At 36.2% G+C, this 16,211-nt stretch overlaps 1 pseudogene; it reads left to right on the top strand.

Moving 5' to 3' along the window:
• The window catches only part of LOC149543624 (uncharacterized), a 155,194-nt pseudogene extending 141,068 nt beyond the window's left edge, over positions 1-14,126 (top strand).
• Positions 14,127-16,211: the final 2,085 nt, after the last annotated feature.

Raw genomic sequence — 16,211 nt, 5'->3', positions numbered from 1 at the left:
AATGCACAAAGAAGAGGTGGAGAAAATGAGAGAGGAAATAATTCTTGAAACTATGGGAAATCAAGAGGAAAATCAAAGGGGGAGAGATATCAGTCTAGAGGACTAAGAGATTTATGGTGCTATCAAAAACTTGGGCATAAGAAGAAATATTGTTGGACTCAAAAGAACAATGAAGGAGAAAAAAAAGGAAGATAATGTGGTAAGTAATAAATCTGAAGAGGATTCTTTTCTTCCTTCTCTTTAAAGTTTTGATGATTCATAGGTTTTAGTTTCAAGGGATTCATTTCATGTTGCTTCCCATAGAGGTTATTTTATTGATTATGTCCAAGAGGATTTTGGGTTTGTTTGTATGGGGGATAATGAACCATGTTAGATTGTTGGAAAGAGAAAAATTAAGATTAATTTGTAGAATGGGAATCATTGGCTACTACAAGAGGTAAGACATATTTTCAGGCTTAGTAGAACAACTTAGTGATGAGGGTTGCACAATTACTTTTAATGATAAAAATTAGAAGGTTTCAAAAGGTTCCCTTGTATTAGAAAAAGTTGTGAAAGTAGGCACCTTATATATTTGTATAGGTCATATTGTTCCTTGTACTTTAATTATTTTAGGGAAAATGAATGTTCAAAAATAGTTGTTGTGGATTTTGATACAACACAATGGAAAAAAAGAATTGGGGGCATAAGTGAGAAATGTATGAAATTAATTTCTTCAAATAAAGTTTTATGAGGGGTAAGTGCACCAAGTTGTGATGCCAAAACAGGGGTATAATTGGCCACTTTTTTCTAAAATCAAAAATTTATGAACTTCAACAAGAATTTGAAGATAGTTATGCTCAAAATTTTAAGATATGACAAAAACAAAAGTAGTAGTCCTTTGAATCTAGTTTCTAAAGTAATAATTTTTTTTCAAAATGGTTTAGGTTTAGGTCCTCAAAAAAGTGGGCCACAAAAAGTGGTACTATGTTTTTAGAAAAAACCATAACATAGTACAAAGTGTGGCCCCTCTAAAATTTTAACTTTCCTTTTGAAATTATTTAATCACTCTAGTCAAATGTTACCTAACATCGTGTAGTTTATCCCAAATTTTTTGGGTAATTTTATAATGTATATTTCTTTTTAATGAATTTTTTTAATTGGACACATCCCAAAAATATGAAATATCTGTGTGCTATCCCTAGAAATTATTGAAAACTAATCTAAAATCAAAACTTCTTTTTTTTTGAAGTGTGTAGAATGGATTCTATTTTCTAAAAAACTAAGTTGTTGCAAAATTTGATGAATGAGCTAAAACCTACAGCCCAATTAGTACACATTAGTTTTTGACAGAAAATGGACATACATTCAAAAGAAATTGTAGTTGAAAGGCTTGAAATAGTTAAAATTTGAAATAAATTATATGGTTATATAGCTAACACAGAGATATACAATGTTATGTAACCTAATTTAATCCATGCTCAACCATGAGGAAAATTGGAGGAGAGCACATAAGAAAAATAAATCATTTTTTGTATGTTTGATGCAAAACGAGTCTTAGACTAGTTTAGAGACTCCAAAACTTTGGGTTGGATCCCCAAGGAAAAACCAAGCCTTAGGCTCGGTAGATTCCAAAAATCTAAAAATTGCATGCATGCTATAGTGTGCACATACTATTTATAGCATTTTAAAATTTAGACTTACATAGCTTGTAAGCACTATAGTGTGCACACACTCTCAAGAATGAATTTCAATAGAGAGGGAAGGAGAGATGATGGAGAATGAGAGAGAGTAGAGAATGGGGAGAGAGTAGGAGATGGGATAGGGTGGGATAGGGAGAAATAAAGGGAGAAATAGAGAGAGTGTAGGGGATGGGAGAAGGTGGGATAGGGAGAGATGGATGGAGAAATGGATAGAGAGAGAGTAGTGGATGAGATTGGGAGAGAGTGAGAGAGAGTGAGAGTAGGGGATGGGAGATAGTGTGATAGGGGAAGAGAGATGTGTGTGAGAAATATATAGTAAAAGAGAGAAGTGGGAGAGAGATTTAGCTAAAGAAATATGGAGATCAAGATAGATACATGAAAATATATATAGAGAAAGAAAGGGGGAGAGAGAGAGAGAGAGAGAGAGAGAGAGAGAGAGAGAGAGAGAGAGAGAGAGAGAGAGAGAGAGAGAGAGAGAGAGAGAGAGAGAGAGAGAGAGAAGCAGATGGGAGAGGGTGGGATAAGGAGAGATAGATTTTCACATAGTAAGGTAGAGAGAGAGTAGGGGATGAGAGAGTAGGGGATGGGAGAGAGGGAGAGAGAGTAGGATTTGAGAGAGTAGAGGATGAGAGAGATTAGGGGATGGAAGTGAGGGAGGGAGTGAGAGAGAGAGAGTAGGGGATGGGAGAGGGAGAGAGAGAGAGAGAGTATTGGATAGGAGGGTGTGGGGGAGAGGGAGACATACAGAGAGAGAGAGAGAGAGAGAGAGAGAGAGAGAGAGAGTATGGAGTGGGAGAGAGAGGGAGAGAAACTATAGTATGGGAGAGGGTGGGATGGACAGAGAGAGATGAGAGAGGAGGGGATGGGAGAGAGGGAGAGCGAGTATGGGATGGGGGGGGGAGAGAGAGAGAGTAGGGGGTGGGTGAGAGAGAGAGAGAAAGGGATGGGAGAGGGTAGGTTAGGGGAGAGAGAGAGTAGGGGATGGGAGATGGAGAGAGGGAGAGAGAGAGGGAGGGAGGCAGAGAGAGAGGTGGGATGGGATACAGAGATAGATTTTTCACATAGTAGGGGGGAGAGAGAGTAGGGGATGGGAGAGGGAGAGAGAGAGTAGGAGATGAGAAAGTAGGGATTGGGAGAGAGTGAGAGAGAGAGAGAGAGTAGGGTATTGGAGAGGGTGGGTTAGGGGATAGAAAGAGAGTAGGGGGTGGGAGAGAGATGGGGGTTGGGAGACGGTGAGGATAGGAGAGAGAGAGATTAGGGGATGGGAGAGAGAGAGAGAGAGAGAGAGAGAGAGAGAGAGAGAGAGAGAGAGAGAGAGAGAGAGTAGGGTATGGGAGAGGGTGGGTTAGGGGATATAAAGAGAGTAGGGGGTGGGAGAGAGATGGGGGTTGGGAGATGATGGGGATAGGAGAGAGAGAGAGATAGATAGAGAGAGAGAGAGATTAGGGGATGGGAGAGGGTGAGATAGGGAAAAGGGAGAGAGAGGAGGAGAGAGAGAGAGTAGGGGATGGGAGAGGGTAGGATAGGATGTGTGAGAGAGAGTTTTCTACTCCACCTCTCTTCTTCTCTATCTTCTACATAAAAATCTATTGTTATAAAAACACATGACCTTTCACCCCCTCTAAGAGGTTGGCCAAGATGGATGACTGATGACTATTCACCTTCCAAAACTTGTCATTTTTTGCAAAAAAATGTTGATTGCAACTTTTTGACAATTTTACATTTTTTTCACATATTTTCATTTTATGATTTCTCATGCTTTCTAGACACCCTAAATAGGTATAACATCTCAACATGAAATTTTAACACTTCATAACAGTTCATTAAAAAATTTGTTCAATGTACACCTTATGCCTACTCTAACTTCATAGAGGATATTTTCATCATTTTAAATCCATTCCAACTAATTAACAATTTGTTTGATTGGTTACAAGGTTACTTTAAATGTTTTCCAAAATTTGCTAAAATTGCCAAAAAGTTGTTAGCAACTTTTATTGCAAAATGCTATTTTTGCACTAACTTTTCATATACTTAACCAAGTGGTTTTTGGTAACACATAGGACCTATATAAGGTGTAATGAATCTCAAAACACTTCTTGGGTCAACTTATTAACAAAAATGCAAAAATACAAAAATCACCCCTTTACCTTCTATCATGAGTTTCCTTCATTAGATGATATGACATATCCAGTTGCCAACTAGGCACCCTGCACCACAATTTTTAGCATCACCCAAGATGGGGTTGTAAAATCAAAATAGATTCCAATCTCCAAAAATAAAGAGAGGTTATTGTAGGTGTCAAAAACACAATCCTATAGCACCTTGAACTGCATCCATACCTCACATGAGCTTTTAGATATGACCCATCAAAGATTATTTCCCTATGGCATTTAATGACTCTTATAGTCAATTTGGTTTGGCATGCCCAAAAAAATTCAAGCAGTCAATGAGACAGGATGATCTTGGAATAAGGGTTTACTCGACCACTTGAAGCTAATAGAAAAGATAGTTTGATCCCATGATGAATAGTTACAGACATTCACCAATTGGTGACTTTGTACTGGCCAACACTACAAGTTTCAACATCACCTGAGATGTGGCTACAAAATCAAAATGGAATACAATATTTAAAAAGAGAGAGGTTATTTTAGTATTAGAAACACAATCCTGTAGCAACCAAAATTGCATCCATACCTCACATGAGCACTGAGATATGCCTCGTCAAATATTGTTACCCTATGGTATTTAAGGACTCTTAGGGTCAATTCAATTTGGCATGCTTAAGAACATATGATTGGTCAATGAGATGGGATGAGCTTTCAATTATTCTTTAATAGGCCACCCAAAGCTAATGAAATAAATAGTTCAATCCCATGATGAACAGTTAGAGAGATTCACCAGTTGGCAACTTTGTATTGGCCAACACTATAAGTTTTAGCATCACCCAAGATGGGGCCACAAAATCAAAATGTAATCTAATCTCTAAAAAGAGAGAAAATTTATTTTAGGTGTCATCAACATGATCTTGTAGCACCTACAATAGCATCCACACCTCTCATGAGCTCCGAGATATGCCCTGTCAAAGATTGTTGACCTATGATATTTAATGACTCTTAGGGTCAATTTGGTTTGGCATGCTCAAGAATGTTTGAGCAATCAACAATACTAGATGATCTTGGAACTAGGGTTTACCTAACCACCCAAAGCTAATAGAATAGATGGTTCAATCCCATGACAAATAGTGAGAGAGATTTACCAGTTGGTGACTTTGTACTAGCCAACACTACATGTTTTATCATCATAGGAGATGGGGCTACAAAATCAAAAGATAATCTAATCTCCAGAAAGCTAGAGAAGTTATTATAGGTGTTAGCAACATTATCATATAGAATCCATAATAACATCCATACCTCATATGAGCTTTGAGGTGTGCCCCATCAAAGATCCCTACCCTATGGCATATAATGACTCTTAGGGTCAATTCAGTTTGGCATGCCTGATAATGTTCAAGAAGTCAACGAGATGAGATGAGCTTGGAACAAGAGTTTAACCAACCACCTAGAGCTAACTGAATAGATAGTTTGATCCCATGATGAATGGTTAGAGAGATTCAATAGTTTGCAACTTTTTACTAGCCAACACTACAAGTTTTAGCATTAACTGAGATCGAGCCGAAAAATCAAAATAGAATCCAATCTCAAAAAAGTGAGAGAGGTTATTGTAGGTGTTGGCAACACAATCCTATACCACTTAGAATTACATCTATAACTCACATGAGCTCTGATATAGGCCCTATTAAATATCACTGACCTATGGCTTTTAATTAATCTCAGGGTCAATTTAGTTCAGTGTGCCTGAGAACATTCAAGCGGTCAATGAGATAGGATGAGATTGGAACTAGGAATTACCTGACAACCTAGAGCTAAAGGAATAGATAGTTCAATCTCATGATGAATAGTTAGAGAGATTCACCAATTAGAAACTTTGTACTAGCCAACAGTACAATTTTTAGCATCACTTGAGATGAGGCTACAAAATCTAAATGGAATCCTGTCTCCAAAAAGTGACAGAGGTTATTGTCGATGTTGGCATTTAATGACTCTTAGGTTCAATTTGGTTCAGAATTCCTAAGAACATTTGATCAGTCAATGGGATGAGATGAGATTGGAACTAGGGTTTACCTAGCCACTCAAAGCTAAGAAAATAAACAATTTGATCCCATGACAAATAGTGAAAGAGATATGAGCAAGATATGTATGCCAAGGCCACTTTATGCAAGATATGAGAAAAATTTGCTAATTAGGTAAAACTGGGTCTTTTAGATTTTTTTGTCAAGATAGCCTAGGATTAGGTGTTTTTAGTTTTTTTTTAATAATTTGGAACCTTTTCCAAGTCCTAGAAGTGAAATCTAGTGAACTTTGCAAAAGTTGTAATAGTTACTCAAAAATGCAACTTTGTTGGAAAGGAGTGTGAAATCTGATTGGAACCCTTCTAACCTTCGAAAATATGTTTCCCATGCTCATATAATAAAGAATGGGTAATTACAACTTCCCAACCCTCCATTTGCAACCTTTTGCAAAAATTGCAAAAGTTGCTCAAGCAACCTTTTGAACAACTTTTGCTCTTTACATCTTTTGGTCAAATGGGTCCATCTAGGACTATTCTAGGACCCTAGTTAAGATCCCTAGGACCTATAAGGTAACCAAATATCCTTTTTTCCATCCCTAACAACTTTTAACCTATTTAGCAACTTTTGGCTCATTGAGTAACTTTTGACCAACTTAGGAATTCGAGTGCTTCCCCATGTTGAAAAGCTTCTAACCTTCCAAAATATACTTCCCTATGTTCAAATAGCTGACCATGGGTAGTTACAACTTCCCAAACTATCATTTTCAAGTTTTCACAAAAGTTGCTCAATCAGCCTTTTGAGCAACTTTGTAACTTTTGAACAATTTTTTCTCTTTACATCTTTTGATCAAATGGGTTCATCTAGGACCCTAGTTAGGATTACTAGGACCTATTAGGTAACCAAATACCTTAGTTTTCCAAAATAACAATATTTTACCTTAGGATTCTATGTTTTTGTAACTATATTAAATCTAATGAACAAACTAGATCTACTCTACATTTTAATGTCTCAAGTATTGCCTTGCGGTTTGACTTGCAAACCTTTCAAAGAGTCTTATTATGTGATTTTCCACCATATTTTATGAAGTGTAAATTTGATGTGACAATAAGGTTCATATAATGAAGAATCTTTATCTTTTTTTTCCAATCCTTGAATAACCATAAGTTAGGGTTCTTCATCGAATATCGTCTAAGCCATGTGTCAATTACAACCACCACACCTATATGGTACTCTAAAGCTTCACCATTTATAACCAAGTAATCCAATTTTTTCTATCCTAGACACAATGACACAAATAATAATTTGTTCCTTCTTCATTTCCTTCACATGCAATAACATCAAAAACATGTTCTAAGTGATAAATGTACAAAATGCAATCATTAATTTAGAAAATACTTAGGTAAAAGTTATAAAGTTGCATATTGAATTTACAAAGAGATATATATATATATATAACCAGATTGAACTAAATTAGACAAGTGGTCAAAGTCAATGGATGAATCCATCTCTACCATTTCCAGTGCTTGTGGGGGATGATAGGTGTCAATTGGGTCCAAAACTTGTATATCCCATTTGTCCACCCATTCAAGTTGAATCACACTCATCCTAATTTTCCTCTACACATGATGGACACTAGCAAGCCATTTTTCATATTTGGATACTCCATGAACCTACATCAAAGCTTCTAAAAGAGTGCAACTCACTTGATCATGTTAGTATGAAACAATCCTCATATGGTGCAATGTTAGTGTTACCTATCAACCAAAAAAATCTATGAGCCATAGATTCACCTTCCTTACTTGGACCCATTATAGTGATACACCACTGAATGATGGATTTTGTATCTATCAATATTTCTCCATCTTTGTACTTTAGTTCCTCATGAGCTAATACTCTTTTGATGCATACACCTATGCCATCGTGCTCTCCCTTTCCATGACTAGCCTCTGTGAAATTCCACATATATTGAATTCTAGACAACCTATGCATCATTCTTAACCAATAAGACATCCATGCATCTTGAATTGAGATGTGCAATTGTCTAACCAAATAATGTGCTAGTGATATGGTATGCTCTGTTAGCAAAATCTCCATAAAATGTAATCGATCATCACTGATGTAAAAATGGAACTCCCTCAATATCTTCATGTCATCCTTTATACTTTTAGGTGATTTAATACCCTAAAATTGGCACATTTCCATATTAACCTGTTGGGATGAAAAATTACATGCTTCATTTTTAGTCCCATTTTAAATTTTTGAGAAATTAAGCCCCATAAATGCTTGAGTACCTAGCTGTACTTGTAAAGCCCCAGAGGTGTTCAATGTTTCTAACACCTTTCATTCAGCCTGTCTAAGTGTTCCATGAAGTTAAACTGACATTCCAAGCTATTTGGCAAAGTCCTGTTTCAAGCATTTGACAAATTTTCATTTTATCCTTAGTGTCAAACAATGACAGGAGGCCATGTTTGCCAATGAGTATCTCAGACCCAGAAATGTGTCATGACTTGCCACTTTGAGATTATCTAGTGTCCATACCCGAGAACCTATGTTTCATATTTTGAGTTGTTTCAAGTTTGTTTGACTAGGTTTTGAATCCCTCAAAGTTGGTCAGTTACTATTTTCACACATTTGCAAAATATTCCTAATTCTTGGTTCCAGTCTTTTGGAGAAAAATTTGCACATTACTATGATACCAGGGTTTTGGATCCAGTTCTGGTTGCATTCCCATGACTGTGACACCATTTTCTTTCAGCAAATTCTTCTTATGTGAACAACAATTAAGAAGTATAGTACAGATAGTTCTAATATGTTTGGTATTTTCATGTTTTCATTTCATGTATTTGAATGTATATTTTCAAAGAAAATGAATACATATGAGCAACATTTCTTTAGTTTCATTATGGTTCTTGTCTCCTATCTCAGTAATCTGTAGTCTTATGTGGTCTTGGAACAAAGAGCTAAGATCAATTTGCTTCCCCTTCAGGTTGTATGTCTGATATATTTTGTTGTTGGAACAAAGTGCCAAGTAAATGCTTAAATGTGTTTGATAGGGTTACTAGTTATGTTGAGAAGGATATTTTGTGAGAATGAGATCTGAATGAACACTAATGTCTAAATCACAAGGTGATTAGATAGATCTGATGTTTGGGTATACAGAATATGTCCTGATGTCACAAATGTATGTTTTGAATTCATGGATTTACCCAATGGATTAGGCACTGATCAGAGATAGGATCATTAGGTTTTGCTGCATGTTTGAGGATTTTTTGAACATCAACATCAATAATCAATGCTTTTCCCTTTCATCTTGAAGAGTTATAATAGAATTCCCTCACTCAGCTTATGAGGTTCCTAGATCTGCATTTAGCTACTGTAGATTGATGTTATTTCATGAGTTATTAGGATAAATAAGGGTTGTATATGCTTAATAAGATTCAGGGATATGTTTTGCATTGGTACAACATCATTTGAATATGAGGTCTACCTGCCTAGGCCTTGCAGAGCTTGAAGTAGAAGAAGGGTCAAGCCTTATAGTTGGCCTTGTGTTTGAATGGGCATGTTGAAAATGGGAGTTAGCTGCCCCTAGATGTGTTTTGTTCTCATCAAGGTAATTGGAAACGGGTAACGTTTTCAAACACCAACAAAATGGTGACTCTTCTGGGGAGATAAGATGGCAATCCATTTTTTTGAAAGAACAGGAGCCTCTGATGTGAAACAGAGTGGATATAGCATATCAATAGCAAAATGTGTTCTTTTTCCTTACTGAAGTTTCATGTGCCCCAATTAAGATTTATTCATTATCAACAGTATGTTGAAACTAGATGAAAATTGTGTTCTATGACTGTCATAGGTCTATCTTCAATCAGTTCAATTTTTACAAATATTGTTGAGAAAGTTTCAGAGTCAAGAATTCATTTATAAAGTATATTTTCTTTCCAAGATAATAATGATCTGCAAGTTTTTCCTACATTGAAAGTCTAGTTCAGATTTGTCAAGTGAAAAATTATGTTTTATTTCTCACAAAGTGTGAGTGGCGACTCTCAAATCTCTATACTAGTTTGTTCCTAGTTGATTTCATTACAAAATCTTGAAGGATTTTTAGTTGTATGTGTAGATCTGAAATTGTTGATAGTTTCTTGGAAAGGAATTCTAAATTCTTGATAAGTTTTAAAGTGCTATTTGAAATTTTTTGTTATAAAGAAATTGAAATGGAAAAAGTAGATCATAGTAGTGATCTCTTTATCCTCTTGAAAGGAGGTGGTGACTCTACAAAGTTTGATTAGTGGTGTGAAGGAATCTTAGTCTTACACCTATGCCGAATCAATAGATTGAAGTTACCATTAGCACTTGAGGTATTTTGGTTTTCATGGAAGTCAAATGTTAGAATCAGTGCCTCTATCTAGTGATTTTTCAGCACTAGAAGGCAGAGGTAGAAATTTTGTTCTGTAATGGAGTCAGATCTTAGATTTGAGATTAGTTTGCCAAATTCTGAGAGTTTGAAAATTGTGAATAATAGCATTGCTATGTTGAATACAATGGTCTACAAAAGGATTGTAAATCTTATAAGAATTGAGGTAGGAAATACTAAAGGTTTAAGTGCCAAAAAATGTTATTTAAGGCTTAAATCAGTAATCAGTAAGATGCATTTTCATTGTAGACCTGAGGAATCTTCCCTGCCTAATGTTTTCCTTGATGTTCTAGTACCCGATTCAGTCGATTGACCAGCACCTATAAGGTTACAAATAATTTTGCAAATTGAAAAATTCATTGAGGAGATGGAAAGTGGTGATTATAGATTTCATGTTATGTCTTCTGATGAGAATGAGTGTGCTGAAAACCAAGGTAGTAATGAATACAATGAGTCTATAGAGAAAGATAATCTATCTTTAGAATGTGAAGAGGTGGATTCAAATGTTACCGAGTCAAGTAATAGCAATCAGCATGAAAAAGATGGATATAAAAGAAAAGATAAATTTGGTTATAGTGAATATGAAGTTGAAAAAATTTGTAACAACAGTAAGGGTAGTGATTACCATAATAGAAATGAATGTTGTGATAATACTGATTTTCCATATTGTTACACTAAGGATCCTGCTATTGTAAGTTCTTCATGTTGTCCAGATGATAACCACAGCTGGGAGAAGATTTGTGAGGCAATCTTCTTGAGTTCTGATGAAATCTCTATTTTTTTGGCTCATGAGTTTGAAAAACATGTAAGTATCTCTAAGGATCTTCATATTTTCTCTCATAATACTTTCTCATTTAGTCAAATCAATTCCCCAAGGTTTGATGTGGAAAAAGAGGTAGAATCCAAACAATCTTTGTTAGACTTTGGAGGTGTAGATGATAGTACCTCAAATATCTTTGCACATGATGATTTAATGGATGTAGGGAATGTTAATGAAGGGAAGGTTAATACTGTTTCAGATTCTTTTTATGTTGATCTTGTTGAACATTATTTTGATACTTCATATGGTGAAGTGGAAAATAGTGAGTGTTGTCAATCAGATTATAGATTTTCTTTATGTGCTGATAAGTCTTGTAAAGATGAGTTCAAGGTGTATTCTGACATTCAGTTTGATGAAGAAAATGATAGTGATCAACATAGTTTAGATCAACACTTTCAGAATGAATTTTCATGTATGGTGACTAATCAATGTTTTGAGTGTGAAGAGGTTTCAATGAAGGATGAATCTGATTTAGTGAATGATACAGCTGCAAGTAGGCAACAATCAGATTCCAAACACTCTTTGTAGTCGGAGACACAAGGTGGGTTGCAAGTTTCTGGTGTTTGAAACTTGGTGAATGATGTAGATTATGAAGTTTTTGTGTTTCTGATCAGCATGCATGAATCATTGTTGGATTTTGATTCTCAGTTCAGTTTGTGTAGTCATGAGCATGCTGATGCTTTTTCTCATAGTGAGCATGAAGATGAAATGGTCTTTGAATTTTATATGCACTATGAGAATGAAGGAAGTTGTTTTGTTTTGCCAAGTTATTTGTTTCAGTATGCCGATCTGATTGGTGAAACAAATGATAATGAGAATTCCAGCTTACCTCAGAAAGATGTAAATGAAAATCAAGTATATGATAGAGGTAAAAGGTTTTGAAACTTTTTGGTGGCCTGGGGCCATCCCTTGTACATAGTTAGAGTAGTTTTCCTTGCTTTCAATAAAGCTATTCAAGAGAGTTTTTGTTGTTCAGGTGTGTGGTCTGCTTCACCCAAAGATCTGGAATCTTTCCATGCCCACAAGGGGCATGCATCCCTAGACAGAGCCACTGTTGGGACGAAAAATTACATGCTTCATTTTTAGTCCCATTTTAAAATTTTGATAAATTTAGCCCCATAAATGCTTGTGTACCTGACTGTACTTATAAAGCCCCAGAGGTGTTCAATGTTTCTAACACCTTTCATTTAGCCTGTATAAGTGTTCCATGAAGTTAAACTGACATTTTGAGCTATTTGGCGAAGTCCTGTTTCAAGCATTTGTCAAGTTTGCATTTTATCCTTAGCGTTAGACAATGATAGGAGGCCATGTTTTCTAATGAGTATCTCGCACCCAGAAATGTGTCATAACTTGCCAGTTTGAGATTATCTAGTGTCCATACATAAGAACCTATGTTTCAGATTTTGAGTTGTTTCAAGTTTGTTTGACTAGGTTTTGAATCCCTCAAAGTTGGTCAGTTACTATTTTTACACATTTGCAAAATATTCCTAATTCAGGGAAGCCCTGTTTGACAAGCTATAACTTTTGACCAAGTGACTAAAATGCTAAATTTCCTTTTGTGTTGTATTTTAGAGGTCAAAAACTTGTTATGTTTCAAGTTTTAGCTTATGATGAATCCGTTTGATCAGTTTTCAAACGCAATTCCAAACGCAAATTTGTATCTTCTTACTGGTGTCAGCATTTGCAGAGCTATCAGGACCCCTGTTTGAGACATTATATCTCCTAATTCATGATAGGTCAAGTCAAATGGATTTTACCCTTGTGTTGTATACTAAAAATACTATAAGTGTGCCAATTTTTGAGCTTTGACGAATCAATTTGCACACTTTTCCGAGTCATTTCCATTCGCAAAAAATGTTTTCTGTCAGTGCTTTTAATCTGCAAATTTTGAGTGACCTACTTCAGACATTCACCATTTGCGTGCTATGATTTGTCATGGGCCCAAATTACATATTCATAATGCCCTCATGAAAAAGAACTAACATCTCAAGTTTCATCTTCCCAAGTGTCCGTTTGCCTAGTTTTTTGAGCCAAATCCAAACCCAGTTTATTGTTTTCTGACATGTTTTCTTGCAGGAAATTCTGAGAGGTGAACTTCAACTTCAAATATCTTTTGACCCCAAATTCGTCATGAGATGAAATCTGATAGGGTGCAAGAGTGCAAAATAGAGATTTAATGTGCTAGTTTTTAGAGCCCAGTCAAAAGTTTGGATCAATTTTTAAGGCCAATCAATTGACCTTCTAAGGCCAATCAATTGACCTTCTAGCACCAATTTGACAACTTGCAGATCAGTGATAAAGGGAAAAGAGTTGAAGCAGATTAAAGATGTAGAAAAGGATGGTAACAATCTTGCCTTTCTTTATCCAAATATCAATGACCTCGAACATTCTACTTAGGAAAGGTTACCTAGAGTATCTATTCTAATGCCTCTAAAGGGTTTTGGCAAACACAATTATAATAACTGGAAAAGTCGGTCTCTTTATACAGTGGGCCTCTAGAGTTCCTGTTTATTGTTGAAAGCATTGATGATCCAACATATCCTGTTGTGTTACAATTGATTTCAAATTTTAAGAATCAGGTCGATGCAAAAGTTGTGGTAGCTGGACTATCAACAACATGCAACCAAAAAATACATAATCAACTGGTAGGTGTGGCAAGAATGCATAAAGACAGAAAGTATGTACTATTCTTAGATGATGCCACTAGACTCTATCCTGGATCAATTGGTGATTTAATAGCAGAAATGGAGAAAAAACCAAAGATTTTTATCCAGACAGGCTATCCTTTTGACATACCTTCCGGTAGTTTGGGGAGTTATTGCATTTATGAGTATCATATGCCTTGCTCGATGGGTTTTGCTATGGGTGGAAGGACCTTTTTTCCCCTGGGGTGGATGCATGGTGATGCATGCAGATGATTTCAGGATAGATTGGTATGGATTGGTTACGGGGCTTCACAATGGAGGCTATTCTGATGATATGACTCTTGCTGCTGTGGCTGGAGCACATAAGAGACTTATTAGTTCTCCGCCAGTTGCAATATTTGTTCATCCTCTATCAAGTGATGTTACCTTTTCAAGGTACTAGAACCAACCTAAGAAATTTGACATTTAGCTTTGCCATGCCATGTATAAAACATCAAGCAAAAGCCATAGCTTTTAAAGGGAATTTGCTAGCAAATGAGGAGTCCCACATTGGACAATGTAGAGGCTTTATTTTTTAAAATACATTCCACTCATGAAGAAAATTGCCGCCCACACTAACCAAAAGGAGACACCCGAAATAAAAAGAGCACTCGCGCCCAATCTAAAGGGAGCAGTCAACATCAAAAGCTCTGCCCACACGAGTTTGAAAAAACCTGCACAAGAAAAGGAAAGTGCAATTTTTGTTTAAGATGGAAGCCGCAGCCAAGGCTAGGAAGGAGCAAAGTAAGCACCATGAGCAGGAATCAGGAGCCGATGAAACAAGGGCAATCCATAAAAAAAAAAAACATCCCATGTCAGCATGACACACAAATTCCATCCGCAGAATCTACAGGCGTAGAAGTAGCTAACGCATTAACAAAAGCATCCTATGCATTAGATAGAGAGGCAACGGTATGAGGGAAAACAGAGGTAAAAGCAATATCCCACATGGGCTGGAGAAAGAAGATTTGAGTAGTTTAAATCCAAATCTTTACAAAATGTTTAATGTCATGAGAAAAAGCCTTTTCAAAAGGCAACGATGCATGACTATGTGGTGGTACCCAACCGATGATGTCAACTTGTGTAAGGTGATGTTGTCAAAATTTTAAACGAATCCACAGGCGCAATGATGTGGCGCTCAAATTGAAGATCGTGTGAGATGATGACACGTGGTGAGATCGTGCAGAACCTGCATTCCCACATTATGGAGTTGCGCAAAAGTTTAAAAATGTAAGAAAGCGGGCTGTTGACACATGGCGACGTGGGCTCTGGGTGCAGTGATGTGGCGGGGACATGCAGGTTCAGGCAAGCGCACAGGATCGCGCCACGTGGCAGATCCAGTGGTATCTGCAATTTTGCATTATGAAGATGCACATTGGTTAGATAATGTAGGAAAGTGGGCTCGTGACACGTGCTAGTGGGCTCGCCAGTAATTATGGGACAGATGTATGTTTGAGCAACCAATCAAATACTGCCATGTGGCAGTCGATCAACTGGAGGTTGACCCCAGATTTAAAGGGCCAAGGCGAAATAATTTTTTTAAAAATAATAATAATAATATTTTATTATTATTTTTGGATGCATGTCACAATTTTTAAAATCAAAAGTGGGCCTTTTTATAAAGTTTTACCTTTAAAGTATTTTAAATTTAAAATCAAATTGAGTTGCAGACTTGGCTTTTGTAACAGAGGAGCATTTTTCAAATCGACTTTTTGGACATTTTCGAGAGGCTAGATATGCACTTCAATATATCCTCGAAACTGGGAAGATCTAAATTTTCCAAATATGAGTTTAGTTTTTGCACAGGTAGTATTCTATTTGAGCTACAGGAGGATTTGTCTCAGAAACCTGAATTACAACCGTTTTTAGACCAAAAAGTTTAGATTTGATTTTTTGTCAAGGTAATGACCTAAATATTAGTAAAAGGCAATGAAAATGTAGTTATGGTCAAATTTGTTCAAATTTACTCAATAAAAACTCATTTTCACTGGCATTTTCATAAGGCAGATCAAATATTTTGGTGACCCAAAGAGTTTGTCATCATTAAGCAGAGATATTTTGCAAATCAGTTGCAGATAATGATGAAACAAAAAATCAGATCAAATGGGATGAAAGAAGGAAGAAGTTATTCAGTTACAGAGGATTACATTTCAAATGGACACTTGTCATCTTCAGTTTCAATCCAGGAATTCATCTCCTTCCTATATTATTTTTTCTTTCTTCCATTTAAAAGGTTCCAATTTTTTGTTCTAGTTTTTGTTACTGAGAAACTAGTTGGTTCCAGTCTTTTGGAGAAAAATCTGCACATTACTATGATACCAGGGTTTTGGATCTAGTTCTGGTTGCATTCCCATGACTGTGACACCATTTTCTTTCAGCAAATTCTTCTCATGTGAACAAAAATTAAGAAGTATAGTACAGATAGTTCTGATATGTTTGGTATTTTCATGTTTTCATTTCATGTATCTGAATGTATATTTTCAAAGAA

The sequence above is a fragment of the Cupressus sempervirens genome, chromosome 8 (genome assembly GCF_028749045.1).
Source record: "Cupressus sempervirens isolate cs-2001-9-10 chromosome 8, ASM2874904v1, whole genome shotgun sequence".
In the NCBI taxonomy this organism is placed as follows: Eukaryota; Viridiplantae; Streptophyta; class Pinopsida; order Cupressales; family Cupressaceae; genus Cupressus; species Cupressus sempervirens.
This window is presented reverse-complemented; position numbering and strand designations above follow the sequence as displayed.